Consider the following 18,771-nt stretch of genomic DNA (forward strand, 5'->3'; position numbering starts at 1 on the left):
CCAGAATAGTCCACACATTTGTTCTTTTTCTATGAGAAGTCTTTTTCTCATCTTCGTCTCCTGCACCCCAAACACTCAGGAGGTTTCAATTGTTACAATGTAGTGGGACATTGGCCAAAACCAACTTATATGGTCCCCTATGGAGACTCCTAGGCTTATAAATGAGAAGAAGATGAGGTGAAAACAAACAAAGCAGAAAGTTCAACATGGGAAGTGAAAAGGCACAATGAAGAGTGGTCAAAAGCACTGATGTAAGTAGTGGACTGGTAGGGCCCCTGAAGCCTAGGGGATCCAGGAATGATGTCCTATTTGGGGCTGAGAAAATTGGAGGCCCCTCAGAGAGCACTGACTCAGACTCGATCGGTGGGTCTGTGTTTACACAAGTGGAGGATTGGCCCACAGACAAGCGGGTTGCTGGTCCTGCTAGGGTTCTTAGAGCAGCCTTTGCCAATGTTTGTTCTTCCAAGCTGTAATTCCCTGCTGACACAAAGGGTGCTGTGGCCCAATTAGTGAGGGTGACACTGTACCCGCATCACCATTGAAGATTCACCAAACACACTGATGTTGCAAACATTTAGAAAACCTAGAGAAAAGCAGACTATGTAACATAGTTTAAACTAGCATTTCCCAAAACTACTTAAACACAGGAAACATTTATTGAATTATTTACATGTTTGTTTGTTTACTTGTTTAAAAAGCAATGGGCATAGTAGTTGGGGCAGATCACAAAGAGGTGTATTTGGGTCTTCAACTTCACATTTTCTGTATGACCTTGGGCGGATTATTTAGCCTCTCTGAGCCTCAATTTCATCATCTGTAAAATAGGAGTCATAATGGTAATTAGGAGGAAATGCAAGTGAAGTTTGTAGAATGGTTTCTGGCACAATACAGAGTCCTTGACCTACGTTGTAGTTTGCATGTAAAATCTTATTTGCACTTTTCAGAACTGTTGAATGTGTCTGGAGAAATTTTACCTTCATTAGTGGACTCACTAATTGGAGCTGGGTCCATCCCATCTTTTGTCTTATTTTTAACTTCCAGAGATATGATTTGATCCTCCATATTTCTGAACTGATGTAGCTTATATGGTTAAATCACTTTAACAGAAATAATTAAGAATGTTTACAAACTGGCTGATCAATGAATAGGGTAACCATATAATTTATCATCTAAGCTGGGATACTTTTGAGAGCAGAAGAGGCACTACCAATGATTGTGGCTGGACAACAGGGGTAAACAGGGTCTATCCCAGGCAAAACAAGATGCATAATCACTTCACCATAGAATCATCTGGAATCATAGTGGATGACTATTTTTGGAAATCAGGTGACCTGAATTTCCAGGAATCTGCCAGTTGCTGAGCAAAATTTAATGGATGTATAATAAAGTAGAAAAACCAACTGCCTGAAGTCACCAGGATTTGAATCCCTCTAGGGTAAAAATTCTTCCTTTTTCTTTTTAAAATCTCTAGTGTTCAGTGTGAAGTGGATACTTAATATATTTTAAAATTCATGTAACATTTAGTTTAACAATGATTTATTCAGCATCTGCTGTAAACCAGGCACTGTTCTAGGAACTGCAGATACAGCAGTAAACAAGACAGACCTGTTTGCTACTCTCAAAAAGCACACATTCCAAGCAGGAGATAGACAATAAATAAAGAAGTAAGACCATCCCATGTTTTCTTCATAGAAAACAGGGCATGGCATGATTAAAGCACAGTAGGGTAGGGATCAGACCCGTGGTCCAGAAAAAGGATGCTCACAGGCAGTGGAAAGGTTATAGGCTAGAGGGAAAGGGATTGGTAGGTTTGAGGAACAGAAGAAAGGCCAGAATGACTGGGGCCCACTGAAGGAGGGAGAGCGTAGATTGGGAAGCAAAAGCAAATAGGCAGTGCTGAATAATTGGCTATAGAATTTGGATTTCATTCTCAGGATAATGTGAAGTCAGTCATGGCAGGACTTGGAACAAGGTAGCAGCATGATTACATGAATGAATGAATGAACGAATGACTCCAGTTCTTGGTCTGCACTGTCACTCACTAGCTGTGAAACCTTGATGAAACTGCTCATCTTCAATGAGAATATGGGATCTAAGTATACCTAAATTCCTGGAAAAGACTAAAATTTTAGACTGCAATAAAAGGTTTACCTTTAAGAAACACATTCATTTAGAAAATGTGACGCCTTACCTGAGAGGATAGTATATTACCTAGTGTCCTTCGTTTTGTGATTCTTGTTTGTCTTCTTTTGTCTTCCGTTTACTCTCTCCTTTTTCTGATTTATCCTTAAGACCAAGAGGACAGAAAACCAATAGTAAATAGTTCTCTATGATTTAGTTAATAGAACACATTCAGTTGCCCTAAAAGGTTTGAGTTTAAAAATTATTTTCTTCATGGCTAACCCTTTACTTGCCAGAGGAAATCTCCCCTCCCATAGAAATAAATCTCCCCTCCCCTTTGACACAAAAAGGGTTGATTCCAGGCCTGGAGAGAGAACTAACTGAGAGAGAGTCCCCATCTAGGGATAGCACGAGACTGATAAACAATTTTTTCTGAGATTTGAGTGACACAGGGACTTGGGTTTTAGTCTAGGCTAAACTAATGAACTATCTGTCCTTGGGCAAGCACTGACTAAATTCTTTTCCGCAGTTTCATCCTTACAGAGGATGATAACATCTGCCTCCTTTAAGTTGCACAATAGCACTGCTTAGAAAATCAAGTGCCCTGCACTTTCCAAAATTCTTCTTTAGAAACACACTACAGGCAACTCCCTTTTCATGTTCAGCTTATTTATGGAGATCTCAGCCCACAGTGGAATATTGTAAGGTGTAATCCTAATTGTTTATTCATGGTCACCTGCCTCTCTTCAGACTCCAGCAGAAGTGTTTGAAGGAGCAAGTGCACAATGAGGAGGAAGCACTGGTCTCTTATGGGCAGCATCAGTGGAGCAGAGAGATGGCTGACATCAAAGCAAGAAAACGTGCAGGATGCCTTCATAGACGTTATGTCACAAAATATGGATATGAGTCATGGGCATTCTCTTTGAGAATTTAATAAGATGATGGGTATTAAATAGCTTCAAATATAGGCATTTCAATACAAAATTAAAGACAAGAACGTAAACTTGTAAACTGTTCTGTACTGAAAGGTGGCAATTTCACAATTGTCTCTTTTTGCGGTGGTCAGAAGAGGCTGATCACTGTTAGTCTTATATAGCATCAACAAAATAGAAGGCATTTATTTTGAAGTGAGGAATTGAGGAAAGAAGATTCATAAAATTTAGTGGATTGAACTGGTTATTTAGGAAGAATTTGTTTTCTTGGAAGAGAATCTTTTCCTTTATTTTCTCTTAAAATTATGCCTATTTGCCCTCTCAAGGACATTGCACTAAGTTCTCTAGGCTGTGTGGTAAGAGCACTCCAGTCTGGGTTGAAACATTCAGCCTTGTTTTTTTCTAATGAATGCTGACTGCGAATATGATTTACTGCTGCTGTGTTGACTTAGTCCTCACTCTTTAGCCAACAGGAAATGACACAACCATGTGAGTACTAAAGAAGAAGTCATTTTGAAATTGATCATCCCTTTCTCTGTTTATGGCTAATTTGACAAATAGTCCATTGCATTCTTTAGAAACCCAGACCACATGATTTCGATTCTGTATATTATAGGGCACGAATAACCCTTTCCACCTGCCCCTCTCAAATTTCAGATCTTTGATGCCTGATGCCGTTTGTTTATACTTCAGTATTTCCTAGGTAAAGAAAACAAACAAACAAAAATACAAAACTATCAGACCCATTGATTACTTTATCTACTAAACACCCAATTATACTTTATGTCAATTTGTCGATGAGATATGAAAAATATTTAAGGAATTGCCCTAAGAAAACATTTTTAAGGATGAGTTCTTTATACATTATTCTCTTGAAGCATGTAGTATGTTCCAAAGATACACCTTTTCCAGTATTTTAGGAGCAGTCAAAGGGAAACAGAGATTATTGCTGAGCACCAATTAGGCCTTCTTTTGGAGATTGCCAGAGCTTCATTGCCAAGCTGATGAGATGTACTGAGCGGAGTTATTTATGGCTATGTGCACAGTCAAGTGGCATTTAATATTTTAATCTAGGCTTAAAAGAGAGATTTAAAGATGTCCTATCAAGTTTCTAGAAAGATCTTATGTGGAAATTGTTGCTCCCTCTGTTGAAATAATAACAACAATAACAACAAAAAAATGTGAAAACTTAGTTGAGGTCAGTGTTAGTTTAATTTAAAAAAGCAGTAATTGTTAGGTCAAGCTTATATAAAAAATCACCTAGTAGCCGCTCTTTTATTATTATTGAACTCAAAGTGAGGAAACAGAAAACAATGGCTAGGATACCTTGAAGAGAGTCATTAGCTCAGGCAAAGGCAAAGGCAGAGAGTAGATTTTAAAGCATTTAACTCAACGTGTTCTGTAGAAGAGTAGTTGTCAAATAGGTTTGGGCCATGGGCTACTACTTTGGCTGGCAAAACTAACCAACCAACAAAGAAAAAATATAGATGATCTATAGGATACTGCACCCAGGATGAGAGGGGAGATTGCAAAAATTTTGATGGCAAACCTATAAAGAGATGTCTAAGCTTCGTACTCTGTCATATTTATTTAAAAGTCAAGTGCCATAGATGGGGTTATATTAGAACTTAAATCCTGAGTAACCTGTGAACAAAGGCTATAATAGCTCACTAGTGTTTCCTGGCACTGAATTTGAAAACCACTACTCTAGACAAGTTTATTATTATTATTATTTATTTATTTATTTTGATACAGAGTCTCTGTCACCCAGGCTGGAGTGCAGTGGCGCAATCTTGGCTCACTGCAAGCTCTGCCTCCCGGGTTCACGCCATTCTCCTGCCTCAACCTCCAGAGTAGCTGGACTACAGGCGCCCACTACCACGCCCAGCTAAATTTTTGTATTTTTAGTAGAGATGGGGTTTCACTGTGTTAGCTAGGATGGTCTTGATCTCCTGACCTCGTGATCTGCCTGCCTCGGCCTCCCAAAGTGCTGGGATTACAGGCGTGAGCCACCGCGTCCGGCCAGTTTATTATACTTTTGGTGGGCAGAGGGTAATGTTTCCTTTTGACACAACTGATTTGACTTCAGCAGAGTGGATTCAGTAATTCAGATCATAGTTTCAACTAAATTGGTCACAGCCAACTACACTTACCAATCAGTTTATGACTTACCTGATAAAGACAGTAGAAATATGACAGTATTGATTCTTTTTGTCACAGAAATGGGAACAAAATTATTTTATTCTTTTATTATTAAAATACTTTGTTTTCATTTTAAATGATCTAGTTAAATTTTCTTTATATCCAGGCTATATAATAAAACCCCAAATCTTATTCTTTCCTTTGAAGGACACCAGTTTGGGGGAAGAGGGCATCATGGAAAATATACCCAAATGCTCAAAATAGCACTCAAGAATATCTAAGGTAACGTAGATCCAGATAAGGTCTTGAAACCAGTTATTTTTGAAAAAGTATGTCAGAAAGAAGAAAAGTACTCTTTCATCAGTGACCGACAATAATCTTGCGTTCTATAAACATCTTCTAGTCCTGGGGGTCTGCTGGGCGCTTTTCCATCACAAGCTCCTAGTAATGCTCTCTGAAAGGCTGTGTTGACTTAGTCCTCACTGCTTTTTACAGTGCTAGCTGAGGTACTACTTATTGATAACTGTTGGATATGATTATGAACTGTTAACACCTTAACACTGGCCACATAAGCAGAGGTCAAATGATTTATCACAATCTGATTCTGGCTCTTGTCTAAGACATTTCTATAGGTCACATCATTGATACCAAACCATGGCAGACTGGCCATAAAGGAGTATGAAAGCATTTTGATGCCATTTCTAGTGACTAGGAAGGTATATAAGTTATATGAGAGAAAAAAAAAAAAAAAACCTACTGTCCTGTGCTTTGAAAGCAAAGAGGAGGCCCTAATACATCAATAATATAATTTATCTTAATTCTAACAGAGCAAAAAGCTATCGTCAGCACATCGTATGAAGCCATTGATCTTAATAAATATTTACTGAGGATTTATGCCAGTACATTTTGTTCGGGCTTATATAGCCTTCATGCTGCCTCTGAAAATGCCCCATCGTGCTTCCACACTGTCACAGGTACACTATGGAATCAATCAAATGACTGCTTTCCCGAGTACCCCATGTCATCAAGTGCCACATATAGAAGTCTAAGTTAGTAATAGATGAAGTCATTAATGGCTCTTAACACATTGGCACCAGGGCACATACGCTGGTTCATGTAGAATTAAGACAGACTTATGAAACTGGGTTTTGTGGTACATCAGAAATCTTGGCATGGTGGGGAAAGGAAAAAACCAAGAAATGTGAATGCATTTATTTTTTCATTAGAAAATAAGAATTAAAAAGCATAGCAAATATTAGCCTTCCAAAAGAGAGGTTTATTTATTATAAAGTACAACGGAAGTCATTCAACTTTGATGCATTTTCCAAAAAAGCTAACTAGCTGTTGCTCAATTAATATTTCTTGGGAACTTTCCAAGAATGGCACTTTCCAGAAAAGTCTGAAATACATGAATTTGTGGTTTAATTTCCCCCCCAGACTTTTCAGTTTGCATTTTCAATAGTCTTGTTGAATGCTTCCTGGCCTATATTTCTCGGTCCTCGTTCTACTCCCCGGCTATTCCCTGCTAAGCCTCTCTCTGTTTATGTGCCTTCCTCACAACACCTGCTTGCAGAAAATTAACATGGAGGGCCTGGAAAACCCTTCGATGTTAATTAACATGGAAGGTGAGGTCAAAAAGAATTGCAAAAAAAGAGAATCAGAAGACTTTGCAGTTTTCTGGAGCTTACCTACCTGAAGTTGCCTATGGACTGTAAGACACCTTGAGTCCTCCACAACTGACCGATGTGGATAGAATTTTTCACAGGGCTCTCAAACATTCCCTGGTGAATAAATAAACTCTGGAAACTGCAATTCTAACCATAAAAGTCTCTTTCTGTAACAGTCCAGAATGGCTGGGGCATAGGCTAGGGCATGGGTGCAAGAATAACAGAAATCCTTTGGACAGCAAATTATTTGGGTAATTCCAGGTCCCTGATGTTCACTGTTCCCATATACACAACAGCTCTGAAGGCCTTCACTACTGTGGAAAAAAAATTAGTTTGCATTAAAATATAAACAGAGTATTAGACTGCAAATTCAGTCTTCCACAGGCAATTTGGGATATAAACAAGATCTCTACATTTTCTAAAATTACACAATGACTGCAAAAAATAAGGTTATAATTTGGAGAGTAAAATTTTGCTTGTATCTTGAAAACGTAAATGATCCTTAAATTCCTTCCAGAAAAAGAAAAAGAAAAAGTCAGCCTTATTACAATGAGTACGTAATTGTAAATGAATTTTTGTGCTCACGTCATGGAATAGATGCATGCCAGTTGTATTCAGTGATGCAGTGCATTCCACTCTCTAATCTTAAAACCTCTGTAGGGAAGTTGCTGTAAGAAACTGAAATGCAATTTCCTTGCAATAAAATTCTTTCTTAGGCATGACGCAGCCCTAAAGGATTATGGGCTCGGGCAAGCAGTTAGTTAGTCACTCTCTTCTTTCTGGTCTAAATCGGGTTGGAATATATATCAAAGGAAGCCGTAAAGTGGTTGGGGAGATTAAAAGAAAACAACAACAATGTTTAGACTGAATGCTTGATAGTCCATCCATTCCCTTCTGCTTTGAAAATGGTGAGTAATTTACAGCTGTAAGAGGCATACAGCTACAGTGACTTCACGTGGTGTTGGGAATAAGGATATTTGGATTTTAGCCTGAGATTTCCACTAACAAGCTGTGTGTTCCTAGGCAAATATTTAACCTCTCTGGGTGTCAAGTTCTCCACCTGTACAGTTAGTGGGCTGACCTGGAAGACCTCTGAGACCTTATATGGCTCTCATATGCCATGGGGTATTACTTAGTTTTTAGCTCAGTTGAAGTAACTGTATCCTCTATTGCCTGCCTTCCCAAAGCCTGCAGCATGCAGGCTCCCAAATGCAAGATTTGGGGCACCTGCTTCATTTTCCTAGGCCCCAGATTCTCTGCAAGCAGTTCTGTATTTGGGCTTATGAATTCAACTGCATGACATGTTGAGATCATTGATCAAAAGGCATTGGATTTCTGTCTCATCTAGATAATATTTATAAGGCATTGAAAAAATTCATTCAAATCCAATTCAAAAGAGTAGATTTTAACATGAGCAAGCAAACTGGTTTCTTCATATGCGCACACACAAATATATCTGCATAAATATGACATATCATACATGCCAGATTTGAGGGTTTGAGGAGCTTCTTTTTATGCTTTATGTCATTGAGGTACAGATCTTGAGTGTACCAACGAATGAATTTTGACAAATGTATATGCTCCTGTTATCAATATCCCAAGCAAGATACAAAGCGCTGCCCAGAAAGTTTTCTCATGCTCCTTTCTAATCAAACTGTCTTCTTCCAGAAACAATTATTATCCCCACGAATTAGTTTTGCCTATTCTTTTCCTTTTTTTTTTTTTTTTTTTTTTTTTTTTTTTTTTTTTTTTTTTTTTTTTTTTGAGACGGCGTCTCGCTCTGTCTCACAGGCTGGAGTGCAGTGGCGTGGTGTGACCTTGGCTCACCGCAAGCTCCGCCTCCTGGGTTCACGTCATTCTTCTGTCTGAGCCCCACGAGTAGCTGGGACTACGGGCGCCCGCCACCACGCCCAGCTAATTTTTTTTTTTTTTTTTTTTTTTGTATTTTTTAGTAGAGATGGGGTTTAACCGTCTTAGCCAGGATGGTCTCAATCTTCTGATCTCGTGATCCACCTGCCTCGGCCTCCCAAAGAGCTGGGATTACAGGCGTGAGCCACCGCGTCCTGCCCAATTTTGCCTATTCTTGAACTGGATGTATTGCATGATATAAATATCTTGTGTAGCTGCATTCATGTGATTGCATGTATTTGTAGTTTGTTCCTTTTTTGCTGAGTAGTATTTCATTGTGTGAACATAGCACAATTTGCTTATCTATGCTTCTGTTGAAATTCGGATTAATTCCAAGTTTTTATGTTTATAAATTAAGTGGAGTGACCATTTCTTTTACACAACTTTTTGGACATCTTTTTACCTTTGCATGTAAATACCTAAAATTAGAATTGCTAGGTCAAAGGTTATGTATGTTTAACTTTAGGAGAAATTGCCGGTTTTCCAAAGTGGTTGTACTATTTTACTTTCCACCAGCAATATGTGAGTAATCCATAGCTCTACCTTCTCTCTGACATTAAGTAGTTTTAATCTTAGGAATTCTAATGGATATATGATTTTTTTTGTACTTTTAATTTGCATTTCCCTAATGTATTCAATATATTTTCATGTGTTTATTGGCTATCACGAATATTTTATCCTGGTATGTTGCTTGACTTTTTTTTTTATTCATGTCTTGAATTTTTTTTTTTTTTTTATTTGAGACAAAGTCTTGCTCTGTTGCCAGTCTGGAGTACAGTAGCACGATCTTGTCTCACTGCAGCCTTCTGCCTCCCGGGTTCCAGCGATTCTCCTGCCTCAGCCTCCTGGGTAGCTGGGATAACAGGTGCATGTCACCATGCCAGGCTAATTTTTGTATTTTTAGGAGAGACAGGGTTTCACCATGTTGGCCAGGCTGGTCTCAAACTCCTGACCTCTGGTGATCCACTCGCCTCGGCCTCCCAAAGTGCTGGGATTACAGGCATGAGCCACCGTATCCGGCCAATGTTTTGAATTTTGATAAGTTCTGTTTATCCACTTTTCCCTTTATAGTCAGTACTCTTTGCATTTTGTCTATAAATTGTTGCCAGATCATAAGTTCACAAAGATAGTCTCCAGTTGTTTATTTTATAGATTTAACTTTTACATTATGTCTGTAATACTTCTCTGCTTAATTTTTGTGTATAATATAATAAGTTAGTCATATCTCTCACTTTTTCTTGATATAGATATCCACTTTATTCACCCTCTTTTGTCGAAAAAAATAATCATTTTACCAATAAATTTTATTGGCAGTTTGTAAAAAAAAAAATGTTTTGACTATAAATGGATGGGACTGTTTCTGGGCTTTGTATATTATACCATTAATCTATTATCTAGCCTTCTATGAATACCACATTCTCTTGATTGCTATAGCATTATACTACGTCTTGAAATTATGTAAAGTACTCCAACTTTGTTATTCTTTTGCAAGAGTGTTTTACTGATTCCAGGCCTTTTACATTTCCATTTAAATGTTAGTTTTAAAAAATATTCCTGCTGGGTATGTGATTGGAATTGCATTGAATCTATAGATTAATTTGAGGACAGTTGGGATATTAACAATATTGAGTCTTGTAATCCATGTATATGGTATATCCCTCCATTTATTTATTTTTAATTGAAAAAGTATGTTTGTTTGGGTGAAATCAAAGTATTTATCAGTAAAGTCTTCTGAGGTGCTAATATAGAAAGACACTATAGACACATAAAATATCATTATTGTTATTATTATCATTAATAGCTAGCCTGGAACTTTAATGATTTTCTTTTTTTCTCTCTCTTTGTTCTCTCTCTTTTTCTTTTTTTAATTTCCATAGGTTTTTGAGGAACAGGCGGTGTTTGGTTACATGAGTAAGTTCTTTAGTGGTGACTCGTGATATTTTGGTGCACCTATCACCCAAGCAGTATACACTGAACCCAATTTGTAGTCTTTTATCCTTCACCTGCCTCCCACCCTTTCCCCTGAGTCCCCAGCGTCCATTGTATCATTTTTATGCCTTTCCATCTTCTCAGCAATACTGTGTAGTTTCCAATGTACACATCTTGCACATATATTGTTAAACATACCCCTAAAGTATGTTATGTTTTGTGCTATTGTGTTTTAATTTCCAATTGTTGATTGATAACACATAGAAATAGAATTGATATTTGTATATTTGTCTTGAATTCCTAAACTTTAATCAAATCATGTCATCACTTCTTATCTAGTAGATCTAGTAGATATTATCGGGTTTTTTTGGCTTTTTTTATGGGGGTAGATTCCTTAGGATTTTCTTCATATACAATCATGTCAAAAATGAAAACAATTTTAATTCCTCTTTTCTAACTTTTATGTCTTGCAATGATTAAGGCAAGTACAATGTTGAATCAAATTAGTGAAATAAACATACTTTTTATTTGACTTAGTGGAAAATGTTTAGTATTTCACCATTAAGTATAATGTTAGATGGAGATCTTTCATAGATTCCTTTTATTGTATTGAGGAAATTATCCTTTATCCCAAGTTCACTGCGACTTTGTTTAATTTTGTTAAATGTTCTTTCTATGTCTATTGAAATGACCATGGGATTTTTTCCTTTGAGATTTACATGCAAAAATCAACAAAAATGTTTTTTCAAAAAGTTAATGAAATTGGCTCACGCCTGTAATCCCAGCACTTTGGGAGGCATCCTGGCTAGCACGGTGAAACCCAATCTCTACTAAAAATACAAAAAAAAAAAAAAAAAAAAAAAAAAACCAAAAAAAAAAACTTAGCCAGGTGTGGTGGCAGGTGCCTGTAGTCCCAGCTACCTGGGAGGCTGAGGCAGGAGAATGACATGAACTCAGGAGGCAGAGCTTGCAGTGGGGTGAGATCGCACCACTGCACTCCAGCCTGGGTGACAGAGTGAGATTTTGTCTCAAAAAAAAAAAAAAAAAAAAAAAAGTTAATGAAATTAATAAACCTCTAGCAAGATTAAGAAAAAACAAAGAAATCACAAAATATCAAAGTCAAGAATAAAACAGGAACTACCACCACAGATCCTACAGACATTATTAGAAGGATAATTTAAAAATATGAACAGGTCTGTGCCAACGATTTTGACAACATAGATGATTTACATTGATTGATGTTTGAATGTAAACCAATATTGTATTTTTTTTTTTCTTGACACAGTCTTGCTCCAGGTTGAAGTACAGTAGCATGATCTCAGCTCACTGCAACCTCTGCCTCCTGGGTTCAAGTGATTCTCCTGCCTCAGCCTCCTAAGTAGCTGGGATTACAGGTGTGCACCACCACACCCAGTTAATTTTTGTATTTTTAGTAAAGACGAGGTTTCACCATGTTGGCCAGGCTGTTCTTGAACTCCTTACTTTAGATGGTCCACCCACCTCGGCTTCTCAAAGTGCTGGGATTACCAGCACGAGCCACCATACCCAGCCCTATATTGTATTAAGATAAGCATTATTTGGTCGTGATGTAAGTCTTTTGTAAGAATTTACAAAAGAATGCCGTTTCAGATTTTGGTATTAGGGTTATATGGCCTCATTAAACTAATTGATATGTGTGCACTGCCTGTCACCACCACCCCCGACCCCTGCCCACCGTCTATTTTCTAGAAAAGTTTGTGTAAGGTTGATTTTTGTTTCTTTTTTCTTAAATGTTTGGTAGAATTCACTCCCAAAGGCATCTGGCCCAGGACTATTTTTTCGGGGGGAGGGTTATAAATTACAAGTTCAATTTTTAAAATATGTACACTATTATATAGATTGTATATTCCTTCTTTTATCACTTTGGAAATTTTATATATACATATTTTTTGAGACGGAGTCTTGCTCTGTCGCCTAGTCTGGAGTGCAGTTGCGCAATCTCGGCTCACTGCAAGCTCCGCCTCCCGGGTTCACGCCATTCTCCTGCCCAGCCTCCCTAGTAGCTGGGACTACAGGCGCCGGCCATCATGCCCGGCTAATTTTTTGTATTTTTAGTAGAGACGGGGTTTCTCCGTGTTAGCCAGGATGGTCTCCATCTCCTGACCTTGTGCTCTGCCCGCCTTGGTCTCCCAAAGTGCTGGGATTACAGGCGTGAGCAATGGCGCCCGACCGGAAGTCTTGCTCCCTCTCCCAGGTTTGAGTGCAATGAATGGCGCGAATCTCGGTTCACTGCTACCTTGGCTTCCCAGGTCAAGCGACTCTCCTGCTTCAGCCTCCTGAGTAGCTGGGATTACAGGCCTGTGCTGCCACACCTGGCTAAATTTTGTATTTTTAGTAGAGACGGGGTTTCACTATGTTGGCCAGGCTGGTCTAGAACTCCTGACCTCGTGATCCACCTGCCTTAGCCTCCCAAAGTGCTGGGATTACAGGTGTGAGCCACTACACCCAGCCGGAAATTATATTTTTCAAGGTATCTGTCCTTTTCATCTATATGGTCAAAATTGTTGACATAGAGCTGTTCATATTTTTTAATTATCCTTCTAATGTCTGTAGGATCTATGGTGATAGTTCCTCTTTTATTCTTGACTTTGATATTTTGTGATTTCTTTATTTTTTCTAAACCTTGCTAGAGGTTTATTACTTTTATTAACTTTTTGAAAAAACTTAATTTGTTGATTTTTGTATTATTTGAGATTAATTTATTTATGTTCTTGTCTTTACTTCCTTTCAATTACTTAAAACAATTTGCATTTCTTCTTATGGATTTTTAAGGTGGAAGAAATTATTGATTTTAGAACTTACTGTATGCTAATATAAGCATTAAAAGCTATGAATTTCCTTTTAAGTTCTGTTTTAGCTGCGTCTTACAAATTCTAATTTGTTGTATTTTTTTATTGCTCAGGTCAAACTAGTTTCTAATTTCTTTTGTGATTTCCTGTTTGACCAATGGATTGTTTAGAAATATGTTGCTTAGTTTCCAAATATTTGGAAATTTATTGATATCTTTTTATTACTAATTTTTACTTTAATTCTGTTGGGGGTCAGATAAAATATTCTGTGATTTCAATACATTTGAATTTATTGAAACTTTTTAATATTGTCTTTTTTGTTAATATTATATGCATGCTTGAAAAGAAAGTATATTCTGCATTTCTTGGATAACAGACTAGACAAAAGTCCATTAGATCACATGTTGATGGTGCTGTTCAAATGTAATATAATGCTATTGGCTTTAAAAAAAGTACTTGTTTTATCATTTGCTACAAATAAGCTGTTGAAGTCTCCAATAATGATTGTGAATTTGTCTATTTCTCCCTTCAGTTTTGTCAATTTTGTTTTATGTATTTTGAGGCTCTGTTATCAGATGAAAATTTAAATTTACACATTTAAATTCTTTTTGAATAAATTCAACCTTTTATTATCACAAAATATGTCTCTTTATCTTGGATATTGACTCTTGTTTGAAGACTATTTTCTCTGATATAAATGAAGTCACAATGGCTTTCTTGTGATTAGTATTCACATGATGTGTATTTTTTTCTTTTTACTTTTATACTGTTTGTGTCTTTATAGTTAAAGTGGTTTTCTTATTGACCGCATATAGTTGTCTTGTGTTGTTACGCATTCTGATAATCTCTGTTTATAATTGGAGTTTTTGATCTTTCTATATTTAATGTGGATTGACAGAGTTTAGCTGGCTATAGTTTTTATTGCCTTTTTTTCCTCTTCCATGGGAAGATTTCTTTTGTCATATATTGTCTAAATAGATTCCTAGGTGTCATACTCTCAGCTTGAGTTGCTTTCTATCTCTCAAGGAAAGGAGATCAATGGAACATATTGCTCTAAATAGAAGCAAATAAACTGGGAAGTGGAAAATAAGTCAGTTGGGTACATAGGTTCTAGGGTGGATCACACAATTCATGGTCATTTTAAAGAGAGGACTTATCAGAGGATCAGTGTCAACACTGGTGGTTCTTTTCCAGGGCCAGCACCACCCCTGACAATGCTAAATATTTTCTTTGGTGATTTGTGGGAATAATAATTAAGGGAGTAAATGATGCATTGTCAGATGGAAAGGTTAGCCAATTGTTGTCCAGATGATGTATATAATTATATGTTGGAGGAATAGCCATTAGTAAACAAAAGGCATGCCAATACATATATCTTCAGCTGATACATTGAAAAACAAAGTTAAACATTTCAGAACTCATAAAGATGAGCAAGATTAGCAGAAACAAAACATCTTGAAGTCAACATGGATAATAAAATTATTATTTCGCTGCAGGAGTCCAATAATTTGAAAACATTATTTTGAGACTACAATTCAGATATAGTAGTAAAATATGTCAGAATAATGACATTACTTATATACTTAGCACCAGCATACTGTGTCCAGTTCCGGATTCCCTGATTAATGTGGGGGAACTACATGAATTTCAGAGAAGAATTAGAACTTTGATTTTAGATGCACAAGAATAATTACAGATAACTGTCAAAACTTCACATTTAACTGATATTAAGCCTCAGAAAGCTTGAAGCAAGTTATTGGAAGCCACCTAGTTAATATATGGCAGAATTGTGACCACAGCCTTGACCTCTTAATCTCTTGTCTATTGATCCTTCCAGTTCTCAATGTCAACTACTAATTCTGAAATTAAAGGAGATAAGAAAGTATGCACAGTAGTGAGATCATTTATATTAGAAAGAAAATGACAGTTCAAATACAGTATCTATCATTGTATTAGTTTGTTCTCATGCTGCTATTAAGAAGTACCCGAAGCAGTGTAATTTATAAAGGAAAGATGTTTAATTGATTCACAATTCCACAAGGCTAGAGAGGCCTCAGGAAACTTACAATCATTGTGGAAGGGGAACCAAACACGTCCTTCTTCACATGGCAGCAGGAGAGAGAAGTGCCAAGCAAAGGGGGAAGAGCTCCTTATAATACCATCAGATCTCATGAGAACTCACTGTCATGAGAACAGCATTGAGGTAACCACTCCCATGATTAAATTTCTTCCAATTGAATCCCTGCCATGACATGTGGGGATTATGGGAACTACAATTCAAGATGAGATTTGGATGGGGACACAACTAAACATTATCAATTATCAAGCCTATGAGATATTCTAATTTAAAAGATAGTGACTAGACATTCTTCGTCTTCTTTAACAAAGAACTTCATTTCCACTGAGGACTAAACAAGAGGAAATGCACAAAAATGTGCAAGAGGCAGAATTTAGGAAACACATGAAAGAACTATTCCAAATAGGAATTATTACTAATTAGTATGGTAGGGTATAATATCTGGCCCTCAGAGGTCTGATTCTTTTAAAAATTAGGATATAATTTCACCTATCTAAGATGGTAAAACTTACAGATGAGAGAAGTAAATGAAATATTTGTTAAAGATCCCTAAAATTTCATACTAGATATTTTTATTTGCTCTTATTTTTTGCTTGTTTCTATTTTTCTTGCAAGATCATTCCAAGAAAGAGAAACAAAACTTGAGGTCAATTGAATGTTCTTGGTCTTAGTACTATCTAATGCCATTCCTAGAGTGAGCTGATTTCCTGCTAAGCCTTTATTGTGATATTACTGCTTCTATCTTTTATTGTAAACTATAGAGTTGTGGTGTTAGATGGGACAATTTACTTAAGCACTCATCCTGGCTGACCAAAATGTCACAAGATTTATTAGACAGTATGCTATCGCTTGTCAATGGCAAATTGAATTTTTGATAAATACTGTAGCAAAATTTTAAATTGTCAGATTGTTAATTGTTCAAAACAATAACGTATTATTAGTTTATGGGAGAAATAAGATCCTCATGCCACAAACTACATAAAAAACTAAAGCCAAATTACTTGTAGTGACTTTTGCTTACGTGACAGTTTTAAAATGAAAAGCAAATTCAAGTAACATTAAAATTTGTATTACATAATTTAAAAGATATATAAACTGGAACAACTTCAATGATCTTAGAAATTAAATATTTCTTTTTGTTATTTATTTTTTCCCAGAAAGAGTCCCTAGCATGAATAAAACAATATAGCATTTTTGATAATTAAAATTAAATTTAAGTTCTTTTTTTTTTGTTTTGTTTTTTGAGATGGAGTCTCCCTTGGTCACCCAGGCTGGAGTGCAGTGGTGCGATCTTGGCTCACCGCAACCTCCACCTCCCAGGTTCAAGTGATTCTCCTGCCTCAGCCTCCCGAGTAGCTCGGACTACAGGCACATGCCACCATGCCTGGCTAATTTTTTTGTATTTTTAGTAGAGACGGGGTTTCACTATGTTGGCCAGGCTGGTCTTAAACTCCTGACCTCATGATCCGCCTGCCTTGGCCTCCCAAAGTGCTGGGATTTCAGGCGTGAGCCACCGTGCCCGCCTGAAGTTCTTTTTTAGACAAATACTTTCAACCAAGAAAAGTAACTGTGTTTTAGTTCATTTCAAGGTTGATTCTTTTCTATTAGAGTGTTTACAGATGATTCTGACAAAGGTCACACAACAAAAGCACTATTTTTCTTCCAAGAATGCACCTCTGTAAGAGATAATAACAAAATGAGTATCAACCAAGGGAAAAAAAAGTTTGTTTTCTTGAATATATGTGGGGTCCATATGTTACCAAATTTGTAAAGAAAGAAAAACATTCACTCTATAACATCTGGTTGTTTGGAGTGGCATAAGTGTTTTTAAAAATATCTAATATTTTAATTTTTTTCCATTGAGGAAATGTGCGTCCATTATAGTATTTTCTAAAATATTTTGCTATGTCATAGATCTGTGGCATTCATGTTTTAGGCCTCTCCATATAAAGAGAGGGATTATGTATAGTTGACTGGACAAAAGCTTGAACAATGGAGTGAATATTTGATGGAGAGCTGGTTTCAGATTTTGACTCTTTCTGTGAATGAGCACTGTGGGCGAGTCATTTCACCTTTCTCTTCTTTGTGCTTGTGGACAATGACTCAATTACATTCTTTTGATTCTAGTAACAAGGAAAGTAACATTCATCTCTGACTTACCTGATATCTTTGCTTGTCCCTATGGTTACTCACTGTGAGAGAGGGCAGAACACCCTGGCAAATGCAGGAAAGCTTGGAGTGACCACATGGCAGCCCTGTAGGATGTCCACAGTAGTCTTCCACCCTACAGGGGACACTTACACCCCTCTCTATTTTGGACAAAATGAATCTTAAGAGATCATCTTTAATGGTTGTAAATAGATGAATATTGCCATTGTTCAGTTTAAAACTACACATGTGGTAAACATTATCTGAATATTAATTCCACAATGTCTTACGATAATTAGAACTACACCAGAGTAAGATCTTACCTCCTGAAACCTAATAGAGTAAATTTTTTAAGAGGGTACTCTTTCCAGACAAACATTTCAGACAGAATAGCACCGGATCTATTTTGAGGACTCCTGTGAACTTCCACAGCATAATATTTTATTTACTTCTGATACTTTTAATAAATATGGAGAATGTCTTAGCTCAGACTGCCATAATAAAATACCATAGACTGCATGGTTTAAATGACAGAAATTGATCTCACAGTTCTAGAGGTTGGAAATTCAAAATTGAGATCTGGCAAGATCTCAGTTTTTGGTAAGGTCTATTTTCCTGGCTTGTAGTTGGCCACCTTGTTAACGTGTCCTCACATGGCCTGTCCTCTGTCCATGTGCTAGAAGATATTTCTCTCTCTCTTCCTCTTCTTAGAAGGCCACCAGTTTTATTGGATTAGGGCCCCACCCTCGTAACCTCATTTAACCTTAATTACCTCCTAAAGACATTATCTCTAAATATGGTCACATTAGGGGTTAGAGCTTCATTCAGCATACGAACTTGGGATAGAGGAGGGCACAGTTCAGTCTATAACAGAAAATAAATATGGAGATTTATTGGCAGTGTCTCAACTGCTGATTTTTTTTTTTTTTTTTTGAGATAGAAAATTACTTAAATGTGTAACTAAATGTGACTTGATTTTTAAATTTTGGTAGTATTTTTAAAGATAAAATACTTTTGTG

The sequence above is a fragment of the Rhinopithecus roxellana genome, chromosome 14 (genome assembly GCF_007565055.1).
Source record: "Rhinopithecus roxellana isolate Shanxi Qingling chromosome 14, ASM756505v1, whole genome shotgun sequence".
Lineage (NCBI taxonomy): Eukaryota > Metazoa > Chordata > Mammalia > Primates > Cercopithecidae > Rhinopithecus > Rhinopithecus roxellana.